Genomic DNA, 24,659 nt, shown 5'->3' on the forward strand with positions numbered 1-24,659 from the left:
GGCCACGCCAGTGTGCAGTGCACGGGAAATGTGGACGTGGGAGCGCGGAGGCACCCAGTACTGTGGCGTGGTGCTCGTCTGGTCGTCAGCGAGCCTCAGCGTACTTAGGACACCGCAGTTTATCTTTCCTTAGCGCTCCTAACGGTTATGGAAAATAGCGCTTGAAAACCTGGTAAGGACTAGGCATTGTTGCTCAACTCTTGACATTTACACCTTTGCCGGTAACTCTCCCTGTTTCACAGATGGGGAAACGGAGGCTCACACTTATTCAGTCTCTCTTGAGATCCACCTGATTCGTGAGAGGTAGAGCCAGGATTTCATTCTTGCCCGTCGATGGCATATGTTAGTGCCTATGTTGGGGGAGGCAGACTGCCCCAGCCCTCCCCAACACACGCAATGGTTATGAGAAGAAATAAAGCGAAGGGTGTTCCTGAGATTGACCCCATGACCTACACTTAGTACAAGGCTAAGCTCTCTTAGCTCTCTGGCTTAGCAATAAACTGCTTTGAAGACACAGAACTTTGCACTTGAGAGCTGGAAGAGACCTTGGGAATCCCGGGTTCCATCCTTTCTTCCACCTTGTATACAGATGAATGCACTGTGGCCCAGAGATAGGAGGTGACCAGCAATCCAGCCACTTTAAAAGATTTTTAAAAACAAGAGCCCTAGAAACGTCTACTCCATTCCATTTATCAAGTAAAACAAGCTTAGACAGAACTGGCAGTTCTACATCTTAACACAGAATCCTTCTTGGTCCAGCACCCGCCGGGGTCACCTCCTCTTCCTGGATTCAGCTACTGTTAACGGAAGAAACCATGAAGCCTCAGAAGGTTAGAGCCAAAGGGACTCTACTGTGTAGCCCCAATCACCTTCTTTTACAGTTAAGAGCCTGGAACCCAGAGAGGTTGAGTGACTTGGCCAAGACCCCCTGGAGGCAGAGGCGAGCAGAACCAATGTTTCAGACTCCCACATGACTTGCTCATCAGTGTCTTTTTTTGACAATCTGTTGCTATAAGAAATTACTCGTTTGGATAATTTTCACACTAGAAAACCCTGTGACCCAACGCTAGCATTGAGAAGCTAAAGCTGGCCACTGACATACTGTGATTTTAAGGACAGGCTCTTTCGAAATTATCTGCCTTTCAAAATCCTTGCCATTGGAGACACTGGTTGGGGTTATGTTAGTCTTCCTTAAGGAGGGCTCTACTAAAATGCCAGACTAGGCCGGGCATGGTAGCTCACGCCTGTAATCCCAGCACTTTGGGAGGCCAAGGCAGGTGGATTGCCTGAAATTAGGAGTTCAAGACCAGCCTGACCAACATGGTGAAACCCCATCTCTATTAAAAATACAAACACTAGCTGGGCATAGTGGCTTTTTTGTGCCTGTAATCCCAGCTACTCAGGAGGCTGAGACAGGAGAATTGCTTGAACCCGGGAGGCGGAGGTTGCAGTGAGCCGAGATCACGCCAATGGACTCCAGCCTGGGCAACAGAGTGAGACTCCATCTCAGAGAGAGAGAGAAGAAAAGCCAGACTAGTAAGTATTATCACACTATCCATATTTCCTGATAATTTATATGTAATAATTGTCTGATAAGAGCTAGGAAAGAAAAATATAGGAAAGTATGGAAACGTGTAACTTGGCATATTACATTCTAGAGCTGCAGTGATAAATTGCCCTAAACTGGGTGGCTTAAAGCAAGATAATTTATTGTCTTCCAGTTCTAGATGGTAGAAGCCTGAAATGAAGGTGTCAGCAGGGCTGTGCTCTCTCTAAAGATCTAGAGGAGGATCCTTCTTTGCCTCTTCCTAGCTTCTGGTGGCTACTGGCCATCCTTGGCCTTCCTCAGCTTGTAGATGCATCACTTTGGTCTCTGCCCCTGTTGTCACATGGTATTATCTCTGTTTGTCTGTGTCTCTGTCTCCAAGTTTCTTTCTTCTCATAAAGACACCAGCCATATTAGATTCAAGGCTCACCCTCATCCAGTGTGATCTTATGATCTCATATTAACTTGATTATATTTGCAAAGATCCTATTTCCAAATAAGGTCACATTCATGGGTTCTGGGTGGACATGAATTTTTTGGGGGTGGTCACTATTCAACTTAGTACATGAGAGGACCATCCTGGTCTGGTTCATCAGGGAGAGCTTCTTTGAGGTAACGCTGTCTGAGGTCACACCTGCACAATGAATGGGAATTTATTAGAATTCTGGGCCTATATGAAGGAATAGTATTTCAGTCAGTGGAAACAGCAAAGAGGCTCTGAAGGGGCCCATTCTCACTTGTTAACAAGAGAAACAAAAACTGGAGCTAGGCTGGGCGCGATGGCTCAAGCCTGTAATATCAGCACTTTGGGAGGCCGAGGCGGGTGGATCACGAGGTCAGGAGATCGAGACCATCCTGGCTAACATGGTGAAACCCTGTCTCTACTAAAAAAAAAATACAAAAAATTAGCTGGGCGTGGTGGCAGGCGCCTGTAGTCCCAGCTACTCAGGAGGCTGAGGCAGGAGAATGGCGTGAACCCGGGAGGCGGAGCTTGCAGTGAGCTGTGATCGCACCACTGCACTCCAGCCTGGGCGACAGAGCAAGACTCCATCTCAAAAAAAAAAAACCAAAAACTGGAGCTAACAGGAGGGAACACTTACTAAGTACTTTATGCCAGGCATGGTTGTAAGAATGTTAGAAAACACGGCATACAGAATGATAATGAAACTGCATCAAAATATGTGGAATGCAGTCAGAACAGTCCTTAAAGAGAAATTTATAGCTTTAAAAGTTTATTTTAGTAAAGAAAAAAGGTTTGAAATCAATTATCTAAGTTTCCACCTTATGACGTTAGAATAAGAAAGCGAATTAAACTCGAAGTGAATAGGAGGAAAAAAATAATAAAAAATAATATGAGACATTAACCAACTTACAAGTCGGTTCTTTGAAAATATTAACAAAATTGCTAAACTCCTAGTGAGATTGAGCAGGACAAAAAAACATGAATAACAAATATCAAGCATAAGAGAGGAAGATCCCTACAGATATACAGAAATTGAAAATATAATAAGAAAACATTATGAATAATTTTATGCTGATGATTTTGATAATTTACATTAAATGGAAAAAGTCTTTGAAAAATGCAACTTCCCAAAACTGGCACAGGAAGAAATAGAACATTTGAATCACCCCATATCTTTAAGGTCCTAAAAAGAAAATTCCAGAGCAAGATGGCTTCACTAGTAAATGTTTACCAATCATTTAAGAAAGGTAATATTGATTTTATATAAACTCTTTTGAAAGAACAAAGGAAGAGAGAACACTTTTTAATTTATAATTCAGAATAATCCTGATACCAAGAAATAAAAAGGAAAGAAAATCACACACCTATATTTCTTACATAGGTGCAAAAATTTTAACAAAATATTGGCAAATCAAGGTCAGGTGTAATGACTCATGTCTGTAATCCCAGCACTTTGGGAGGCCGAGGCAGGTGGCTCACCTGAGGTCAGGAGTTTGAGACCAGCCTGGCCAACATGGTGAAACCCCATCTCTACTAAAAATACAAAAATTAGCCAGGCAAGGTGGTGGGCACCTTTAATCCCAGCTACTCAAGAGGGTAAGACAGGAGAATTGCTTGAACCTGGGAGGTGGAGGTTGCAGTGAGCTGAGATTGCGCCACTGCACCCAGCCTGGGTGACAGAGTGAGACTCCATCTCAAAAAAACAAAAACAAAAACAAAAACAAAATTGGCAAATCAAATCCAGCGACATCTGAAAGAGCAAGATAGCATTACCAGGTGGGATTCTTTTTTGAGGAATGCAAAATTGGCTCAACATTTGAAAATCAATCAATGTCATTCACTACATAAACAGAATAAAGAAGAACATTCATATGATTCGTATGATCTCAGTCAATGTAAAAAAAAATTTGGCAAAATTCAACACCCATTCATAATTTTGAAAAAAAGCCTTTATCAACTATAAAGGGTATGATTTTCCTCAGCTTGATGGAGCATCTACAAAGAATACAGCCATCATGGTTGTAAAATCAAAGTAACTCATTTTGTGCATGGGACTTTAAAAGTGTTAAATGAAATATTGAACAAATATGTGATACCTGGAGATACATGACCATTTTGCAACCATGGGACAACAGTCATCCTGATAAGAGCCAACCATAAATACGATGGAACTGAAAGATAGAAATGTTTGGGTCCATGATGGCTTCATTAAACTGCTGAACTAGTACCAGTGACTGTGTCTACCCCCTGACTTCTTATTAGGAGAGAAAAATAAGCTCTTTATTTGTTTAAATTTCTTTTGGTTGGATATTCCATTACTTGTTGTTAGGTCTTTAAAAATATTTGTTGACTGGTTGGGTGACTTGCTCAAGGTCATAAAACTGAATGGGAGACAGGATGACTTAATGTAAAAAGTACCAAGCTGGGAGGCAGGAAGCCTGAATCCTTATCCTGTTATGCTACTAATAGACTGTGTAAGCTTAGAAATTGTAGTTTGCCTTACTGGTCCTCACCACCCATATATAATTTGTAAAAGGAAAGGGGTTTGTGCAGATGGCTAAGCTGACCTTTAACGTTCTTTCCAGGTCTAAAATCTATGATTTCTAAGAGGCAAAAGAGAAGACTAGAAGTAAGGTTTTCCCTTTCTCTCTTCTCCTTTCCCTCTCTGCTGTGGTCTGAATGTGCCGTCCAGTTTTCATGTGTTGAAACGTAATGACCAATGTGATTAGCATTAAGGGGTTCTGCCTCTCAGCATTAATGAAGTCATGAGGGTGGAGCCCTCATGGGTAGGATTAGAGACCTTATAAAAGGGCTTGAGGAAACGTGTTTACTCTCTTCTGCTCTTCTGCCCTGTAAGTACTTAGTACTCAACCCCTTTCTGTCTTTCCATACCTTCTGTCAGATGAGGACACCTATATAGCTCAATCTTTGAGGAACAGGTTTTTACCAGATAGAAAATGTGCTTTGGACTTCCCAGCCTCCAGAACTGTGAGAAAATATATTTCTGTCCTTTATAAATTATCCAGTCTGTGGTACTTTGTTATAGTGGCACAAATGAATTAAGACAGTCTCTTTTTCTCCCTCCTTTTTTCCTTCCTTCTCTTTCTTCTTCTTCTTCTTTTTTTTTCTTTTTTTTTTGAGATGGTGTCTAGCTCTCTCACCCAGGCTGGAGTGCAGTGGCGCATTCTCAGCTTACTGCAAGCTCGCCTCCTGGGTTCACGCCATTCTCCTGCCTCAGCCTCCCGAGTAGCTGAGACTGCAGGCACCCGCCACCATGCCCAGCTAATTTTTTTGTATTTTTAGTAGAGACAGGGTTTCACCATGTTAGCCAGGATGGTCTCGATCTCCTGACCTCATGATCCGCCCGCCTCGGCCTCCCGAAGTGCTGGGATTACAGGTATGAGCCACCGCGCCCGGCCTCTTTCTTCTGAAGAAATAAAACATAAGGACCAGGCACAGGGGCTCATGCCTATAATCCCAGCACTTTGGGAGGTGAAAGTGGGAGGATTGCTCGAGCCCAGGAGTTTGAGGCTGCAGTGAGCTGTGATCACACCACTGCACTCCATCCTGGGTGACAGAGCAAGATCCTGTCTCCAAAGAAAACTTAAAAAAAAAAATCAAACATAAGATAGAAGACCTCTTTCCTTCTCTTGTTGAACTTGAGATTTCTTTGTAACAGTGTATATGGGAATGTTGATGAATGGATTAGGGCAGATGAACAACCATCAATATCTAAAACCCAATTATGATTTCTCTTTAACTATCTTTCTAGAAAACCCGCTAACATGGCAATTGCTTGAAATTCTGCTCTCCAAATGTTGTAATCCATCATTCCAAGGAAGCTAAATTGGCTCACCTGTCCCTCCTGGCTGTGTGTGGGTGTTTGGGGAAGGTAACCATGCTAGATGTCAGGAAACAAAGGAATCCTGCAGCCCTTGGAAATGGGGAGTCCTCTTACTCTTCCCTGGACCTGTTTGCTTTCCAAGACATTCATGCATAGACTAGTTTTGAGTGGCTTGGCTAATAATCCTATATATTTACACAGCCTTTGTCTTCAGGAAATCATGTCACTTTACAGGCATGGTCTCATTTATGAGCCCAGCATTGCTAAGGCAAAGGGATTTTTATTTCATGGTGTTTTGTTGTGGAGAGAAAGAGAAAGTGACTTGTTCAAAGCAACATCAAAATCCAGGGTTTCCTCCAGATTTAAAAAAAAATTATTTATTTATTTATTTTTTGAGACCAAGTTTCACTCTTGTTGTCCAGGCTGGAGTGCAATGGCGCGATCTTGGCTCACCACAACCTCTGCCTTCCGGGTTCAAGCAATTCTCCTGCCTCAGCCTCCTGAGTAGCTGGGATTACAGGCATGCGCCACCACACTGGGCTAATTTTTATGTATTTTTAGTAGAGACGGGGATTCTCTATGTTGGTCAGGCTGGTTTCGAACTCCCGACCTCAGGTGATCTGCCCGCCTCGGCCTCCCAAAGTGCTGGGATTACAGGCGTGAGCCACAACGTCTGGCCCTAAATCCAGGGTTTCCTCCAAACTTTTCTCATCAAAGCAGAGTGATCAAACTGTACCATAAAGGAGTCACATGGGAGATGGGTAATTGAACACACAAACACATGCACACACACACACAAAACACACACACACGTAGCAACAGACATGGTTGCTCTTGCTGCTCGGGCCCCATCACTCTAGTTTTGGTAACAGTACCTCAGATTTCTGAAGGAATATACTCAGATCATATTTGGTCCATTTGGGTCAGAAATTATGACCCTGGCCTGGTTAAGCAAGGTAATTTTGTCTCCTGATCATGATGACTAGCACATGAGTCAATGTTGTTCTGATTAGATATAAGCCCCATTTTTCAATATCAGCTTCATCTGTGATAAAGATGATACTTTGGTTTGTAAACCCAGAAAATTGGAGACAAGTCTCAGTTAATTTAGAAAGTTTATTTTGCCAAGGTTGAGGATGTGCGCCCATGGCACAGCCTCAGGAAATCCTGATGCCATGTGCCCAAGATGGCTGGGGCACCGCTTCGTTTTATACATTTTAGGGAGACATGAGACATCAATCAATATATGTAAGACATACATTGGTTCCATCCAGAAAGGTGGGGACAACTCAAAGCAAGGAGGGGTCTTCCAGATCACTGGTAGGTGAAAGAAAAGGGGTTGCATTCTTTTGAGTTTCTGATAAGTCTTTCTAAAGGAGGCAATCAGAATATGCCTCTATGTCAGTGAGCAGAGGGATGACTTTGAGTAGAATGGGAGGCAGGTTTGCCCTGAGCAGTTTCCAGCTTGAATTTTCCCTTTGGCTTAGTGATTTTGGGGCCCCAAGATATTTTCCTTTCACAGGTTTTCATATAGTTTTTGTTTCATTTCTAAAATTATTCAGACTTAAGCAGGAAGCAGTGGGTAGTTTATTGGACACCTTAAACCTCTCTCTGTTCCTTTCTCACACCAGATAACATGCCATTCTTCCTCTCAGCATCCTTCCCGACTGCACCATCACCTTCAAGTTAAGGTTGAAATTCCTGAGCAAATCAACTGCAAATCGATGAGGTGACCAGATGCCATGGACAGGATGGCTTCACACTAGTCTCCTTGGCATGACACCCCAAGGCCATGGTTAAGTTGCTTTCAACTTTTAAGCCTGATGTCCAGACACTTCCCCATATATATTTTCGCTGTGTTCTAACATGTTTAATGGACTATTTGCTTGTTTCCCAATTGTGCCTTCTTTTCTTTCCTTTTCTTTTTTTTTTTTTTTTTGAGATGGAGTTTCACTCTTGTTGCCCAGGCTGGAGTGCAGTGATGTGATCTCGGCTCACTGCAACCTCTGCCTCCCGGGTTCAAGCAATTCTTCTGCCTCAGCCTCCCGAGCAGCTGGGACTACAGGCACGTGCCACCATGCCTGGCTAATTTTTGTATTTTTAGTAGAGATGGGGTTTCACCATGTTGGTCAGGCTGGTCTCGAACTCCTGACCTCGTGATCCGATCAGTGCAGGGCTTTTCTAAGTGCCAGCCATCTGTGACTGACTGCACAGGTCCCACGCCCTAGAAGCAGCTGTGTAGCTACCCCAGGAAAGTGTAGCCCTATGGCCTTGACTGTAGAAGCCTCTGCTGTTGCCCAAGGCTGTGGGCTGGCCTGAGCAGCTGGGAGGATGAGTGGGGAGTGTGGGGCTTCAGGACAGAGCTTGAGCCTTGATACGTGCCTGACTTTCAGTCTTACAGAAACCACAGCATTACAGACTTTTCCATGTTGTTGTTACAAAGATATATAGATTTAATATATATATTTAAAAATAAATGCAAAAAAGTAAAAATTAGAGGGGCTATAACATTTGATTTACTAGTTTATCTGAATTTATCATTTTAAACATCTTAAAACATGGGTGTGTCCTCTTAGCCCTGACCCTCCAAATGTTTGTGGCAATCCCAGAGTGGAGAACGCAGAAGGAATGAATAAACCTCCTGGAAGAGGTGGCATGAGATGTGACTGAAGACACAAAGAGAACGATAAATGTGAAGAGGAGGAAGGATTCCTCTTTTGTTAAAAAAAATTGTGGTAAAATACACATAACATAAAATTTACCATCTTAAATTTATTTATTTATTTACTTATTTATTTATTTTTAGAGACAGAGTGTCTGTCACCCAGGCTGGAGTACGGTGGTACAATAGTAGCTCGCTGTAACCTCAAACTCCTGGGCTCAAGTGATCCTCATGCTTCAACCTCCCAAAGTGCTGGGATTACAGGCGTGAGCCACCGCACCCTGCCCATCTTGATCATTTTTAAGTGTACGCTTCAGTAATGTTAAGTGTATACATATTATTGTGCCACCAATCTCCAGAAGTTTTTCATCTTGCAAGACTGAAACTCTGTACCTGCTAAACGACTCCCCATTCCTCTCTCTTCATCCCCCGGCAACCCTCAATCTGCTTTCTGCCTATAAATTTGACTACTCTGGATACCTTATATATGTGGAACTCTACAGCATTGGTCTTTTTGTGACTGGCTTATTTCAATTAGCATAAAGTTCTCAAGGTTCATCTGTGTTGCAGCATGCATTGGAATGTCTTTCCTCTTTAAGACCAAATAATATTCCACTGTATGGATATACTGCATTTTATTTATCTATTCATCTGTTGATGGACACTGGGGTAGCCTCCACCTTTGAGTATTGTGAATAATGCCACTATGAATATGGGTATACAAATGTGTCTTTGGGACTCTGCTTTTAATCCTTTGGATGTATACCCAGAAATGGCGAATGTCTTAGTCCATTTTGTGTTGCTCTAACAGAATACCACAAACTGGGTAATTTATAATGAAATTTAGATTTTAAAAGAAACAAATTTATGGCCGGGCGAGGTGGCTCATACCTATAATCTCAGCACTTTGGGAGGCTGAGGCAGGCGGATCACTTGAGGTCAGAGGTTCGAGACCAGCCTGGCCAACATGGCGAAACCCTGTCTCTACTAAAAATATAAAAATTAGCTGGGCATGGCGACACACACCTGTAGTCCCAGCTACTCAGGAGGCTGAGGCGGGAGAATCGCTGGAATCCAAGAGGTGGAGGTTGCAGTGAGCCAGATCGCACCACTGCACTCCAGCCTGGGTGACAGAGCAAGACTCTGTCGCAAGAAAAAAAAAAAAAGAAGGAAAGAAAAAATGTATTATCTCATGATCCTAGAGACTGGGAGGTCCAAGACCAAGGGGCTGGCAGCAGGGACATCACATGGGCAGCAATCACAGATCACAGAGACACAGAGCACAGAAGGCTGGAGACTGGTTGGAGTTGGGGCAGTGGGAGGGAAGGGTGGGCTGTTTCATGTGCTGGATTTGGAAGAACAAGTAGAAATAACCAGACACAAAGTTCCAATTGTAATGACAATGCATGAAGTCCTCAACCTGGACTTCCAAGAACTGAACCATTAGTCACTTATGAGACATTGGGCAAGTTATTACTTTTTTTTTTTTTTTTTGAGACAGAGTCTCACTCTGTCACCCAGCTGGAGTGCAGTGGCACAATCTTGGCTCACTGCAACCTCCATCTCCCACATTCAAGCAATTCTCCTGCCTCAGCCTCCCAAGTAGCTGGGATTACAGGTGTGTACCACTACACTCCGCTAATTTTTGTATTTTTAGTAGAGATGGGGTTTCACCACGTTGGCCAGGCTAGTCTCAAACTCCTGACCTCAAATGATCCACCCGCCTTGGCCTCCCAAAGTGCTGGGATTACAGGCATGAGCCACTGTGCCTGGCCATGTTATTACTTTTTTAAGCTCCCATTTTCTCAATGGTAAATGGAGATAGCATTATCCACCTGTTTGGATTGCTGTGAGAATTAAATGAAATAATCCAAATGAAGTGCTAAGTACAAAGCTTGATATGTAATAAGAATTGATACAAAGTCCACTGTGAATCATTATTAAACCACGCCTCCTAATATGATAGTGGATGGTAAGTCAAGGGAGAATAACACATCTCTATAAATGCCCTTCCTAATCAAACTATGCTACTTGTTGGACAATTAATGTACATTACTAACGAGTCTCTCTTTCACTCATGTCATTTGCTCCATAGTTGTTTGGTGATCCAAATGTTCTTCATGTCTGTACCATCCTAAAGGTGTCTTCAGATTCGAATCCAGTGGTCAGGGGCTGTGCCTACCTGGGTTTCCTCTTACTTGGCCTAGAGCCCAGGACAGCTCCGGTAGCTGCAGTTTCAGAAAGCACTTTAGAAATGAACAAGCTCACCCTGTAATCCCAGCACTTTGGGAGGCTGAGGCTGGTGGATCACCTGAGGTCAGGAGTTTAAGACCAGCCTGGTCAACATGGTGAAACCCCGTCTCTACTAAAAAATACAAAAATTAGCCAGGCGTGATGGTGGCTGCCTGTAATCCCAGCTCGAGCGGCTGAGATGGAAGAATTGCTTGAACCCGGGAGGCGGAGGTTGCAGTGAGCCAAGATCATGCCATTGCACTGCAGCTTGGACGACAGAGGGAGACTCTGTCTCAAAAACAAAACAAACAAACAAAAAAGAAATGAACAAGCTCAGAGTCTCCTTGTCCACTAAGGGAGATGGAGGGCAGTGTATGTGGCTTGCCCCACACCGACGGCAGCATAAAAACAATGATGAGCAAGGCAGCACGTCTGCTTTCTTTTTTTTTTTTTTTTTTTTTTGAGACGGAGTCTTGCTCTGTCGCCCAGGCTGGAGTGCAGTGGCGCGATCTTGGCTCACTGCAAGCTCCGCCTCCCGGGTTCATGCCATTCTCCTGCCTCAGCTTCCCGAGTAGCTGGAACTGCAGGCGCCTGCCACCACACCCGGCTAACTTTTTGTATTTTTAGTAGAGACAGGGTTTCACCATGTCAGCCAGGATGGTCTCGATCTCCTGACCTCATAATCCACCTGCCTCAGCCTCCCAAAGTGCTGGGATTACAGGCGTGAGCCACCATGCCCGGCCAACACATCTGCTTTCATAGTTATCCTCTCAGCAGCTGGGGGACAGATAGAGACAGGAGTTACTGTCTTTCAGGGCCATGCTTAGTCAGTCCTATGAAAGTTTCCCAGATACACATACACAGAGGGTGTCAGTTCAGGCTCAAAGGTGGCCTCCCAAAGCTGACCACCCCCCCGGGAGTGACCTGTGTGTACAGCTGGCTTCCTGCTCCCCTGCTGGGGAAGAGGCTGTTGTTTGTTGTGTTTCTAAACAATGCTTTCAGGGCCGGCTTCCTCAGTGAGGAGTCCATTGCATCGTGACTTGGATCAAGAGGTCTGTGTTTTCTTTCTGCCCTATGCTTTAATATAATTATCATAACTGAAAAGGTAATGTAAGAAAGTTAATTAGAATATTAACTATACTCTAACAAAACAACTTGCTTGTTTTTTTTTTTTTTTTTTTTTTGGTATGTCACTGGCCACCTGAATAGATCACTTTACATTTTTGCCATTGTGGCATACTTCAATCTACAAGGGCAGTGAATGTATTTATTTTGGTACCCTTTCATTACTTGGTGCTTGGTGCAATACTTGATACATATTATGTGGCCAAGAAATGATTATTGAATAAATACTTTTTTTTTTTTGAGACAGAGTCTCGCTCTGTTGCCCAGGCTGGAGTGCAGTGGCATGATCTTGGCTCACTGCAACCTCTGCTGGCCAGGGTTCAAGCGATTCTCATGCCTTGGCCTCCTGAGTAGCTGGGATTACAGGCACTCGCCACCTTGCCTGGCTAATTTTTGTATTTTTAATAGAGATGGAGTTTCACCATGTTGGCCAGACTGGTCTCGAACTCCTGGCCTCAAGTGATCTGCCCACCTTGGCCTCCCAAAGTGCTCAGATTACAGGCATGAGCCACGGCACCTGGCCTGAATGCTATTTTTTAATACACTGCTTTCATTGAGTGTAATAGGAACATTTCCCTATGCTTCTAGAGTAAAAGCAATTATAATTTTTAATGTTTCCGTACCAGCAGAGAATCATAATTTATTAAAGGTTTCATTTAGTTTGAATTTTGACTGTTTCCTTTGCTGTTTTTACTATTGTAGATAATATTATCATAAAAATTTGCATGCACATTTTTTAGCACCTTTGAAATTAAGTGCCTTAGAATGAATTCCCAAGAATGGAATTACTGCATTTGAGAGGTGTGGACAATTTTATGATTCTGTGTGTGTTTCTCAAGGGTTTGCCCTCTCTACAGAACATATTCACGGGATATGTTCTAGTTAACCGTAAAAGGCACAGAGGCCATTTCCAAAGGCCCCTAGCTGAAATCTCTTTGAAGGGTCTGAAGACATTCATTGGAGCACTAGCGGCCATCTCCGTTAGGTGGAACAGAGTAGATCTTCTGGTTTCTGAGTAATAAAGTAGATTATTAACAGAAATGATGCCTTTCCTCTTAGGTCCTGAAACAAAATCCAAAAATGTGGCCTACCATAATGCAAAGTCTCTGAGAGGCAGCATAGCTCCAGGCAGTTCGTGCTTTGATGTTAAATGAAACTGTGTGATCGTAAAGCCTAAGTGAGACCTCTATTAATAGCTTTGATTGCTTCTCTAACAAACTGTCACAAACTTAGTGGCTTAAAACAATGCAAGTTTATTACCCTACAGTTAGGTTGACATGGGCCTAAAAGGGTCTCACCAGCCACAAGGCTGCATACCCTTCTGGAGGCTGTAGCGGGAATCTGCTTCCTTGCCACTTCCAACTTCCAGAGATCGTTCCTTGGTTGCTGTTTGGGCCTCTTCCTCCATCTTCACAGTCAGCAAAGGTCAACTCTCTCTTCCCAAAGCCTGGAAAGTCTCTCCGATGTTAAAGGACTCACGTGATTACATTGGGCTCACCTGGGTAATCCAAGCTAATCTCCCATTTCAAGGTCCTTAACCTTAATCAATCTGTAAAATCCCCTTTGTTATGTAAGGTAATGTATTATAGGATCCAAGGATTAGGTCAGGGACGTGCGTGGGAGTGAGAGGTGGAGAGAGGGATTATTTTGGCTACTACAAGACCTAAAATGGGAATATATTTCTTTAATTAAAAATATATGCATCCTAAGAAAGACATAATAGACGTCGGGGACTCAGGGGGAAAGGATAGGAAGGGAGTAAGGGATAAAAGACTATAAATTGGGTTGAGTTAGACTGCTTGGGAGATGGGTGCGTCAAAATTTCACAAATCACCACTAAAGAACTTACTCATTTTACCAAATAGCACCTATTCCCCCAAAACCTATAGAAATAAAAAATTAAAAATGTATATATATGCACCCATGGAACATATAACATTATTTATCCACTTATATAACAAGTGACTAAATTGGGTGAGTCAAGTATTAAAATGAGCTCAGAGAACTCTTCATCCCCTGGAGGCATTCAGAGAAAGCTCTCTGGGATACCATGCAGCCTGGCTGTCCATCACCTGTGACCCCAGGGCCAGGCCTGCCTCCCTTCTTCAAGCTCGGCACAACTGCCTGCTACTGTGGGAAGGTGGGGCTAGGGCAGAGGCATGACCTGGCATGGCGTCAGGCACAGAGAGGGGATGAGAGTAGGAGCGAGGCCCTCACGGTGGACCTGCTTAGAATGTCTCTGGTTCCTAGGCTCTGTGTGCAGAGCTTCCTTTTGCAAGGACATCTTCCTCCTTGGTGGGCCTCATCCATCCGCCTCCCCAGGGTGTTGGATTTTTCTCGCCTAGATCTTGTATTTAGCAAAAGTTCCCCTAGAGAGGCTGCGTGATGAATGATCCTGCCACAGTTGTAGAGTGTGTGTGTGTGTGTGTGTCTGTGTCTGTGTGTCTTGGAGTTGCAAGACTTGGTTAGCTGAGGCTTTTGTTTTTCACTTGTGACTAACATGAATGGAAGTGTAATACAAACAAGGATAAGGAGAGCATCTCTCCCAGAAGCCTGGAAGTTGAGGGTGTGGGTGGAGAGAAGCCACTGAGCTCCGGGTTATGGAACTGAGCGCAACACAGGCAGCAAGTGGCTTTCTTTTGGGATGCTATGATGGGCTCTGACCTGGGATTCAGGACCCACTGCATTTGACTCTGAATCCCAGCTCTTCGCGAATCATGAACGCATGTTGGCACCAGATCCTCTTTGAGCCCTCCAGTGAAGCCTCGGACTCACCACTAGATGGCGTCCGAGCTCGCGCTCTCCACCGCGGCGCAGCAAGGCGGCAGGAAGCGGTCCAGAGGTGCCTCAGTGGCCAGGGACAGGGAGGTGACAAGAGTCGCCTCCATCAGACACGGCCACTCCCACCCCTGGTTTTGCCTGATTCCATTGGAGTATCCATCAAGACTAAACTAGAAAGTTTTTGCTTCTCCATTCCCTGGGTCCAATCCTAGGGAAAATGTGGTCCTTTTGTTTCTGGGGACTCCCAAAAGGAAACGTGCACCTTCTCCAGTAAAAACTAATTTGTTTTGTAATTTATTTTGTTTATTTGTTTATAGGAAAAGGAGAGGCATACTAAATTGGGCTTGAGTTTTGGCTCTTACTTTCTAGGCAAAGTCCTCTCCGGGCCTCAATTTCTAGTTTATGAAATGAAACTAGAAATCCATCCCTGCCTCATGAAACTGCCTGAGTAAAATGCAGTAATGCTGTGTCATGTGTGTGGCACAGTTTCTGGCACTTAGTAGGCGCTTTATATCTTACTTCTATTCTAGGTGAATTGGAGCTCTATTTATTCACCTTTACATGTTCTTGTCTATCACAGCGCCTGACATCCTCCATGCAGAGGAACAAACTCACTAATGGAATTTGCAAACATTGATCTTCATCAACTATTCTATTACTGAAACACCAAATTTTGTGGAGGATTCAGAAGATTATATTACAAACTGTTGCCCACAGGGTCTAACAAAATAACTGGAGGAGACAAGATTAATGAAAACACATTTAACAGTGAACACAGAAGCTACTAAATGAAAAGTAATTAAAAATGTATGATCGGTCGTGCATGGTGGCTTATGCCTGTAATCCTAGCACTTTGGGAGGCCGAGGTGGGCAGATCATTTGAGGTCAGGAGTTCAAGACCAGCCTGGCGAACATGGTGAAATCCCATCTCTACTAAAAATACAAAAATTAGCTGGGTATGGTGGTGGGCACCTGTAATCTCAGCTACTAAGGAGGCTGAGGCTGGAGAATCACTTGAACCTGGAAGTGGAGGTTGCAGTGAGCCGAGATTGTACCATTGCACTCCAGCCTGGGCGACAGAGGGAGACTCTGTCTCAAAAAAAAAATTAATTAAATAAAAATGTATGATATTGGCTGTTTATAACTAAGTTTATAGCTCCTCAAACAGAGCTCCGTTTCTTGAATTCTGACATTCAAGAGGCGAGTTGACATCTGGATTATTTGTTGATCATAGGCTGTATGTCAGATCCTAGAAGTTTTTATGGGAAGAAAAGGATGAATTTTGCAACGGGGATATTATTATGTCTAGAAAGCAAGCCTGGGAGCCGGTAGACCTCATGAGAGCTTCAAGCTTCCAAGTATGAAATAGAGGTGCCTGGAGACAGGAAAAAGGAGCCCCAAAAAGGAGGCGAAAGGACACTGAAGACAACAGTTAGCTACTGCACCATTTGGTGAATGATTTCTTCCTCATTCAGGGTGTGAATAACTCATATAATTATAATCTGGAAGCTACCTTAAACATGTTGTGGCTTGATCTTGCACTCAATATAGGAGACTTTATATCGTATCTTTGACTAAAGGCATCCAAATCACAGCTTAAACACTTTCAGGGATGGGAATTCATTCCCTCGGAAGAAAGCCCGTTTCTTCATTAGACAGTTCTAGTTGTCATCATTCACCCCAAATTTCCTCTAGCTCCCCCTTAAGGGTGCTAGTTCTGTGAGTTTCATCCCTCTCCCAGAGGTCAGTTCTTCAAATAGCCAAGAGCTGCCATTGTATCTTCCTTAGCTTTTTTTCTCCAAATGTCCCCGCTGCCTGCAAATATTTGTCAAGCGGCCCCTTGCCCCTCGTAGACCACGCTGTTTGGAGCAAAAGGAGCTCAAGGGGGCATCTTCCCCCTTGGCTTCCCGGCTACGTCATGACATGGCACTAGATGGCGCTGTGACCATGGCCCCACCCAGGTATTCCAGGTACTCAAGAGTGACTTGAGGGTTTCCCTAAGAAGCCAGTGCCAACCTCATCTTGCCCCATATGCCTGTCTTCCTCAGTGACCACCAGAAGTCCAAATCCAGCCTCTGGAGGGACTCAGTATCACCTTCACTCTCGTTCCCGACCTCTGTGTCTGTCTGATGAGGGTATCTGATGTTATGTCTATCCAGTACCCTGCACTCCTGCTTTTTTCAAACAGGGTCTTGCTCTGTCACCCAGGTTGGAGTGTAGTGGCACAGTCACTGCAGCCTCGATCTCCTGGGCTCAAGAGAGCCTCCTGCCATAGGCACGTGCCACCACGCCTGGCTAATATTTAATTTTTTTTGTAGAGACGGCGTCTCCCTATGTTGCCCAGGCTGGACTTCAACTCCTGGGCTCAAGCGATCCTCTGCCTTGGCCTCCCAAAGTGTTGGGATTACAGGTGTGAGCCACCATGCCTGGCCTGCCCTCCTCTTGATGTCAGCAAAGCAGTTTTCCTTTGAAGGGCCACTTCCCCGCTTGCCAACATGTGATTCTGGTGGGTTCTGCCCACCCAGAGTGGCCACTAGAGATGCAGCCTCACTAACCACCATGGATGGCTCAGGCTGAAATTTCCCTGGTGCCATAAGGGAGGTCCACACTCCCCAGCGTTGTTGGGCCACCATCTGCTGCTGCATGGGGAGAGGCTGCCTGGGAGTGTGGCCAACACAGAGGACAGCAAGGCAGGGAGACCAAAGGAGAGCCCCTGGAGGACATGGCTTGGGTCCCTGAGCTGATCAGCACTGAAGCCAGCAAGCAGCCCCACTACACTTCCAGTTATATGGACAAACACATTCTCTTCTCTTTTGCTAAATCTAGCTTGAGTTGGATTTCTGACATTTGAAAATGGAGAGTCCTAATATAATCCCTAACCTGACTTGATCTCCCACGCCTCCTCTGGGGTGGAGGGTTGCACATTTTTATAATCCCTAACCTGACTCCATCTCCCACGCCTTCTCTGGGGTGGAGGGTTGCACATTTTTATAATCCCTAACCTGACTCATTCTCCTACGCCTCCTCTGGGGTAGAGGGTTGTATATTGTATTGTCCTCTCTTGGAGCACTTACGGAGTGATCAGCACATTCTCTGGTATTCTTTTTTTCTTTAAAGAGACAAGGTCTCACCCTATTGCCCAGGGGGCAGTGCGATCATAGCTCACTGCAGTCTTGACCTCCTGGGCTCAAGCAATCCTTTTGTTTTAGCCTCCTGAGGAGCTGAGACTACAAGTGTGCACCCACCATGCCTGGCTAATTTTTAAATATTTTGTAGAGACAAGGGTTTCACCATGTTGCTTAAGTTGGTCTCGAACTCTTGGCCCTAAGTGATCCTCCCACCTCAGCCTCTCAAAGTGCTGGAATGACAGGCGTGAGCCACGTACCCGGCCGTGTAGTCTCTCTTCCCTGCTACCTGCTTTTGTTACCTGAAATCTGGCTCCTTCCTTCAGGACACTGGTTCCCCGGCAGCCCTCTCAGAAGGGTGGAGTTTTCCCCCTCACCTTCATGTACCTGAGGGCCAAGCTGCCGCCACCCGTCCTCCCTACTGTGCCTAACAGTCTACTGGCCGCTGCCCCAGTGCTTACTGAAGACCTCAACTCAAGGCTCATTGACTCTCTCTGCCCAATCCTAGCCACTGTACCCAGCTATTTCAACATCCACATGGATGATTCTTCCAATGCCCTGGTCTCCATCACTTTAGCCGCCTTACACCTCATTATCACAGGTCTCCATGTCACAATATCCAAAATCTCAAGTTCAAGCATGCCACTCTGACCATCATCTTTTACGCTTACAGCTCACTGACTCTACCACCCACAGTGTCTTTGACCTTGAGACTGCCAATGTATGGGGTCCCTGTATTCTAGATTCTGTGATCCCTCATCATAATTTCACATCCCTGAAAACAACCTAAATCCCTTTGTCTGTCTTTTCTTCCATTATACTCACCATACCATATTTTTTCTATTGATGACTTCTTTACACTGGGAGCTGTTTCTCAGATCCCTTTCTCTGAAAGGGTCAGAGTTAGATTTGGCCAACAGTGAAAACGTGCAAGATTTGGGAGTCAAGGTGAAACAACAGCCATTATTCTGAAGGTTGCCATTGATTAGAGGTAGACACCCAGGCTGGTGTCTGTCATTGGTTAGGGGTAGACACAGGAGCACCAGAGATTCCAGGGTGCACTCCCTCTTTCCCTCGCTGGGACTCTCTTCCTAACTGCTGCTCTACTGACCAACAGTGACCTCAGGTCCATCTCCAGGTACTTTGATGTGAACTTGCAGAGCAGCAGCACTCTTCTATGAACTTTGACACCAGCCCCTTTTGCAGTCCGCTTTCAGCAACTGAATGTGGCTAGCTTCCACATAGCCTGCAGTTCCAAGCCGTTCTCCAGTGCAGGCCTGTTTGGTGGCTTTTCTCTAATCCTTCAGTTCCATATTTGGATTCTTACTTCCCTGACTCCTCCTACAATTGTGTAAGTTCTAATTGCTAGAATAAGCTCCTTATTCCACAGTACTCACCTCGTTCAATCTCAGTGATTTGCTTTTCTTTGAGCTTGCCCCAGATAGACTGAGTATTGCTGGAGAAAATACACAACCCTACTGACTGATTACACTTTAATTAATAACTGCATAGTAGTCATCCAATTTTGTCTGTGTAGACCCTTTCCTTCTTCTGTAAGTAATAACGCACGATGTTGCTGGAGGAAGTCTCCAGACCCAACTGAACACAGTCTGGGGGCTATTCTTCTTTGACTCAGTCTGGCCAATCAGTTACTCTCTCCTTGGAATCAGGATGCAGAGCAATGGAACTCTTTCATTCTAACAGCTGCAATCTATGACTGCTGTCCATGTGTTCCTGCTACCGAGAACTCTGCTCCTTCAGCTTTTTCCTTCACCATGTGAACTACTCTTCATTCTTCCAATAGATTTGTCGTTGAACTTAGCCAGAGTCCAAGTCTAAGGCTTGCCTGCTTTATCCGTTGTCATCCCAGTGCTGGACAGAATAGAGTCAGAGCTAGAGACCTGTGACACACCAGGAGAGACCTTCCCTTCCCTCAGGCTGATACCGAATAAAGGATCAATCTTTCTCTAGGTTCTCCTTACCATACCATCATGGCATGCTTTCCTAGCATTCACAATACTCAAGACCCAGAAATGTTTCAGAATAACAAGATCTCATTGAATCACCTGGGAAAGAGCCTTGGACCCAACACATTAACTTTCCAGTTGTTTTCTTTGATACGTCCCAGATCTGTGAACTTGCACAAGCCAATCCCATTCTGCTTTTTTTTTTTTTTTTGAGACAGAGTCTAACTCTGTCACCCAGGCTGGAGTGTGGTGGCGCAATCTTGGCTCACTGCAACCTTCACCTCCCAGGTTCAAGCGATTCTCCACCTTAGCTTCCTGAGTAGCTGGGATTAGAGGCGTGTGCTACCACGCCTGGCTAATTTTTGTATTTTTAGTAGAGACCGGGTTTCGCCATGTTGGCCAGGCTGGTCTTGAACTCCTGACCTCTGGTGATTCGCCTGCCTAGGCCTCGCAAAGTGCTGGGATTACAGGTGTGAGCCGCCGTGCCTGGCCTCCACTCCCATTCTCCTAAGTGCAGGATACTACTGCTGTAAAATGAGTATATAGATACACTTTGAGATTAGTTGCAGGGTCCTGGATAAGTGAATCTCTCAAGGTGTATGAGTGCTCAAGATCTATAATTCTGTGACTTCCACTAAGGTCTTCATCATAAATGTGGTGACCTTTTAGCATCTGCTGTAGTGTCATTTATAATACTGAAAAATTCTGGGAAAACCTGAATAACCACCAATAAAGGATAAATTTGGATGTACACATGTAATGGGCCATTTGGTGGTAGCTAAAAAATCATGTTCTAGAAGGATTCTTAATGATGTGGAGAAATAAGTTAAAATAAGAGAAAAATACAATTTTTTTATATACAAAGTGGTCCCAGAACAATGTGGGAGGAAGGGAATATATGAAAATATCAAGGTGATTATTTGGAGGTGGCAGGGTTGTTAATCATTTTTTCCATTCCATGTACTTGTCTCTGTGTTTTAACATTTTTACAATGAATATGTGTGACATATACTGTAAGAAAAAAGACCTGGAAAACATTTTGAGATACCTGATCTATATATTCTAAATTCTATGCCTTATACATGTTTATGTCCTTTAACTATATAAATTTCATTGTGGAGATTTACTATCAGACAGTAATTCAAATTATAGAGTATGCTATAATACACAGATGTTAATGTAACATTCTGTGTAATAGTGTAAAATTGAAAAAAGCCTAATAATGCAGGAATGCTCAGAGAAGGATACGCCATCTAATTAAAATCAAAGGTGGACTTTTAAAATTGTGTATATGAAGTCTATAATAACAAGGAAAGTTTATGAAGGAATGTTAAGTGAGAAACAATAAAATTATATTCTGATGATGTCTATGGCATTTGAAACAAACAAAAATAATACATTGAAATAATCTGCAATAAAGGTAATTATTTTGGGTGCTGAGAGTTCAGGTAATTATAAAATATGACTTGGCTTTTCTATGCTTGCACCAACCTAATAAATAGTCGGTATTTATGTAAACAGGAAAAACGTGCAATTATTATTATTATTTTTCTGCAGTGAAAACATTTATTTTACAACAGTAATCTTTATTTTAGGTCAACATTCAGACATACAAGACGGAGATCACCATGCGAAACCAGCCTGGCCCTTAGATGTGTGTGCTCGAGCCAGGATCATCCAGAGTCTGACAGCGCCTGCACCCCAACACGGTTGGATTCCAGGACGCCAGTGCCAAACCCAGAGAAAGGACAACCAGCTTCCATGCATTTGCATTTAATTTTTAAAAACAATACATATTTCAGTGTTAACTTCCTCCCCTCACCTGGCTTGAAATATTTTCCCCATTTTCCGGGGAAACAAAATCTACCAAAAGGTGCTGCCTGCAAGACCCCGGGCCCAGCCACTTCTGGAGGGTGGTGCTGTGTGGACTCCTCTGGGGCCAGGACAGGGCCCCTTCCTGGGCTCCTCTTCAGATGCAGCTTTGCCACTGATTGTATCTGTTGCTTAGAAAATCGTCTTCAATGTTTCAAGTGAGGAAAGGGTTTCCAGTCACCTCCTAGATTTCACACCGGGACACACACCTGGTTCAGGTGAGCATGACAGAGCCCCCAGGATGGGCACCTGACTCTGCAGACCAGAGGCCAGTGCCGGTGGGGGCCATGGCAGTGCCCTGGGCACACATACTCTGCACACTGCGGGCTCAGTGGTTCCTTCTGTGCACCTGCTAGGAAAGCTCCTGAAGGTCCCTGCCCGACTTGTCAAGAAATCAGAGGCCGTTTTAGAGCCACGTTTTATTGTACTTGTTGCTTCACCGCTGGACAGCAGCATGACATGCTTTGTGCATGATGTATACGTATACATACATGTACACACACGGACACACCACAGCCCGCACTCACAGCATGTGACAACACGAACCGTTGCTGGTAAGGACAGTAAAAATGTAGCTTTTGCCAATTCCACAGGACAATGACTCACAACCAAAATAACAGGCACAGGTCAGTCCTGCGCCACACTATTTGGGTTCCCAGCTCCAAATACTGGGAAAGAGTGAGATCAGTGACTTCGTGTCCCCTCATGAGATGTCCCCACAGTAGGATGCACTGAGCCAGAGCTAAGGGAGGGTGGACAAGCCCCACGTTGAACTCTGCCTGCAGCACCTGGACCCTCCCGGGGCAGCCTGCATGCTGATGCCCCTGCAGCACAAGGCTCGCCCGGAACAGAACGCCCTGGGCTCGGCAGGACAACGGGTGCCACCACTGACAACACGTAGCACCTGAGAGCAGCCTCGACTGCGTGAGGCTCCAGGGCCTTCCCTGGATGGCAGCAGCTGACGTGGAGATGAAGCTTCCTGCTGGGCCCATGCACATGCCAGTTTCTTTTCCTAATAGGTCCCCACTGGGTGCTGGCTGCATCAACTGAACATCAGAGAACTAGGAAAGTTCACAAACACTGAGCAGTAGTATCTAAAGCAGTTTAAAAATAAAGCCAAAAGGAAGACCAAAAAATCCCTCATCACTGAGCGGAGACAAATCTACATACCAGCAGCTGCCTTGAAAGGGCCGGCGGGGCCGCTCCCATGCCTCCTGCAGGTCGGAAGCAATCAGTGCTGCCCGGACCCCCTTGTGAACCGAACATGCCTCAAAAACACGACGACCCCAGCAGGCCCCTGGCAGCACCCAGCAGCAGCGTCCAATGGGACGTTCTGTGCCCACGGCCACAGTGGCTCACAAGCATCATCCGCAGCCCGAGAGTGAGGAGTCAGGGTCCTGTCACTGCCACCAGCAGGCAGGGGTGCTGGGGGCGTTCTGATCTGTTAGCATGTGGACAAGGAGGCGCGTAAGCTGCCCCCGGGGACTCACCACCTCTTTTAATTAATAGGGAAACAGTCCACTCAAGAAAAAGAGAAAACCTGGGAAGTTCTTTTTCCTGAATTAAGACAAGGCCTTAAAACCTAAAGGGCAGAACACCGGAAACAGTTTTGCTTCCAGGTCAGGCAGTGGGAGGAACTCCAGGCCCCGAGTGTCTGGGCTTCCTGGGGGTCTTATAATCACAATCACCACTGTGAGAATTTTCATGGCCATGATTTATTTAGGTTTTACAAATTCTGTAGGAACTGGGTTCCACAAACCTCCAGACCTGCTCCTCTTTCCCACCCTACCCCACCCTTTGCGGGGAGCTGCATGGTTCTAAAAAATGGTCCATTGGACTCTGTAACTGAAAAGCCACCTGGCAAGGGGCCCACTTTGATGGGTACCAAAGGGCCTTGGAGTGTTCTAGCCACAGAGCTGTGTGCAGGCACAACAGAGGGCCTGGTGGGGCTGAGCCAGGCCCCCTGACAGGCGGCTTTCTACTTTAGGTCCAAGCTTAGAGCCTGGCTCTTGGCCAGTCTGGGGAAAAATAACTCACTTCCTAAGCTACATCTACAAAAATTGCAAAGGCTGAGTACAGCCAGCATTTGAGGCTGAACTTGCTGCTGTGTTGAGCGGCACGGAGGCACCCCACCGTCTCGCTGCCTCGCATTTCAGGATGGGCCAAACAATGAATTTCTTATTCTTTTAGGAGAGGTCTGATTTTGACAAATTATTTCCAATTTAATATCACAGTGCATAGCTCTCCTCTCATCAAAGGTCTTCATGATCATTTTAGGGAGAAAAACCAAAGAAAAGTGAGACAAACAAAACTGCCCCAGGACTTGGTGCTGGCAGCCAGCTCATCACCCACATGGGGATCCACAATAGGGGTCAGCTGGGGGCCCTCAACCAGCACCCCGCTCCTAAGCACGTCCAGATTTGTCCTCACATCCATGTCCCTTCTGGCAACTTCCTGGTCAACCTCAACCCACCCCTCTGCACAGCCTTGGGTGGGCCGTTGAGGGCCATGAGTGAGCTGGGGCCATGAGTCAGCAGGCAGGCCGGGAAAAAGGGCCTCAGGAGACTCATCTGGTTGGTCCCAGCCAGAGCCACCACACACAGCCTCTTCCTCAGCTTCATCTCTGCTGAGAACTCTGCAGCGGCCACCATGGATGTTCTGCAGAAGCCAGGCCCACTGAGTCTGCAGCATGGGGCCAAAGGCAGGCCCAGCATATCCCGTGAGCCACAGAGTGGGGGCAGCTCTGAGCCCTCGGCCAGCACAGGGATATCAGACCCATTTCCCCCACTCCTCTACCCAGGGCGCCACCAACAAGGTCTAGGAGAGACAAAAGACTGACTTCCAATGGTCCACGCGTGGATTCCGTGGTCTGGCTGCTGGCCTCCCAGGGACCCAACCCTTCTGAGCCAGAGGGGTCACTCTGGTCCAGTCAGTCCTTCCTCCAGGGACATAACGAATCTGGCTCTGCCTGAATCATCGATGACAGGGCAAAGGCAAGTGGAGCAGATGGGAGCTCTGGCAAACACGGGAGGAGGGTCTTGG

At 45.4% G+C, this 24,659-nt stretch overlaps 1 protein-coding gene across 1 annotated transcript in view; it reads left to right on the forward strand.

Moving 5' to 3' along the window:
- The window catches only part of LOC134810842 (uncharacterized), a 25,158-nt gene extending 499 nt beyond the window's left edge, over window positions 1-24,659 (forward strand). Inside the window, exons 1-2 of the mRNA XM_063816962.1 lie at window positions 1-1,536; window positions 21,341-24,659. The exon at window positions 1-1,536 is cut by the window's left edge and continues 499 nt beyond it. The gene's annotated coding sequence lies outside the window, so the exon portion shown is untranslated. The remainder of the gene's footprint in view (window positions 1,537-21,340) is intronic.

The sequence above is a fragment of the Pan troglodytes genome, chromosome 7 (assembly GCF_028858775.2).
Source record: "Pan troglodytes isolate AG18354 chromosome 7, NHGRI_mPanTro3-v2.0_pri, whole genome shotgun sequence".
NCBI classification, from domain to species: domain Eukaryota; kingdom Metazoa; phylum Chordata; class Mammalia; order Primates; family Hominidae; genus Pan; species Pan troglodytes.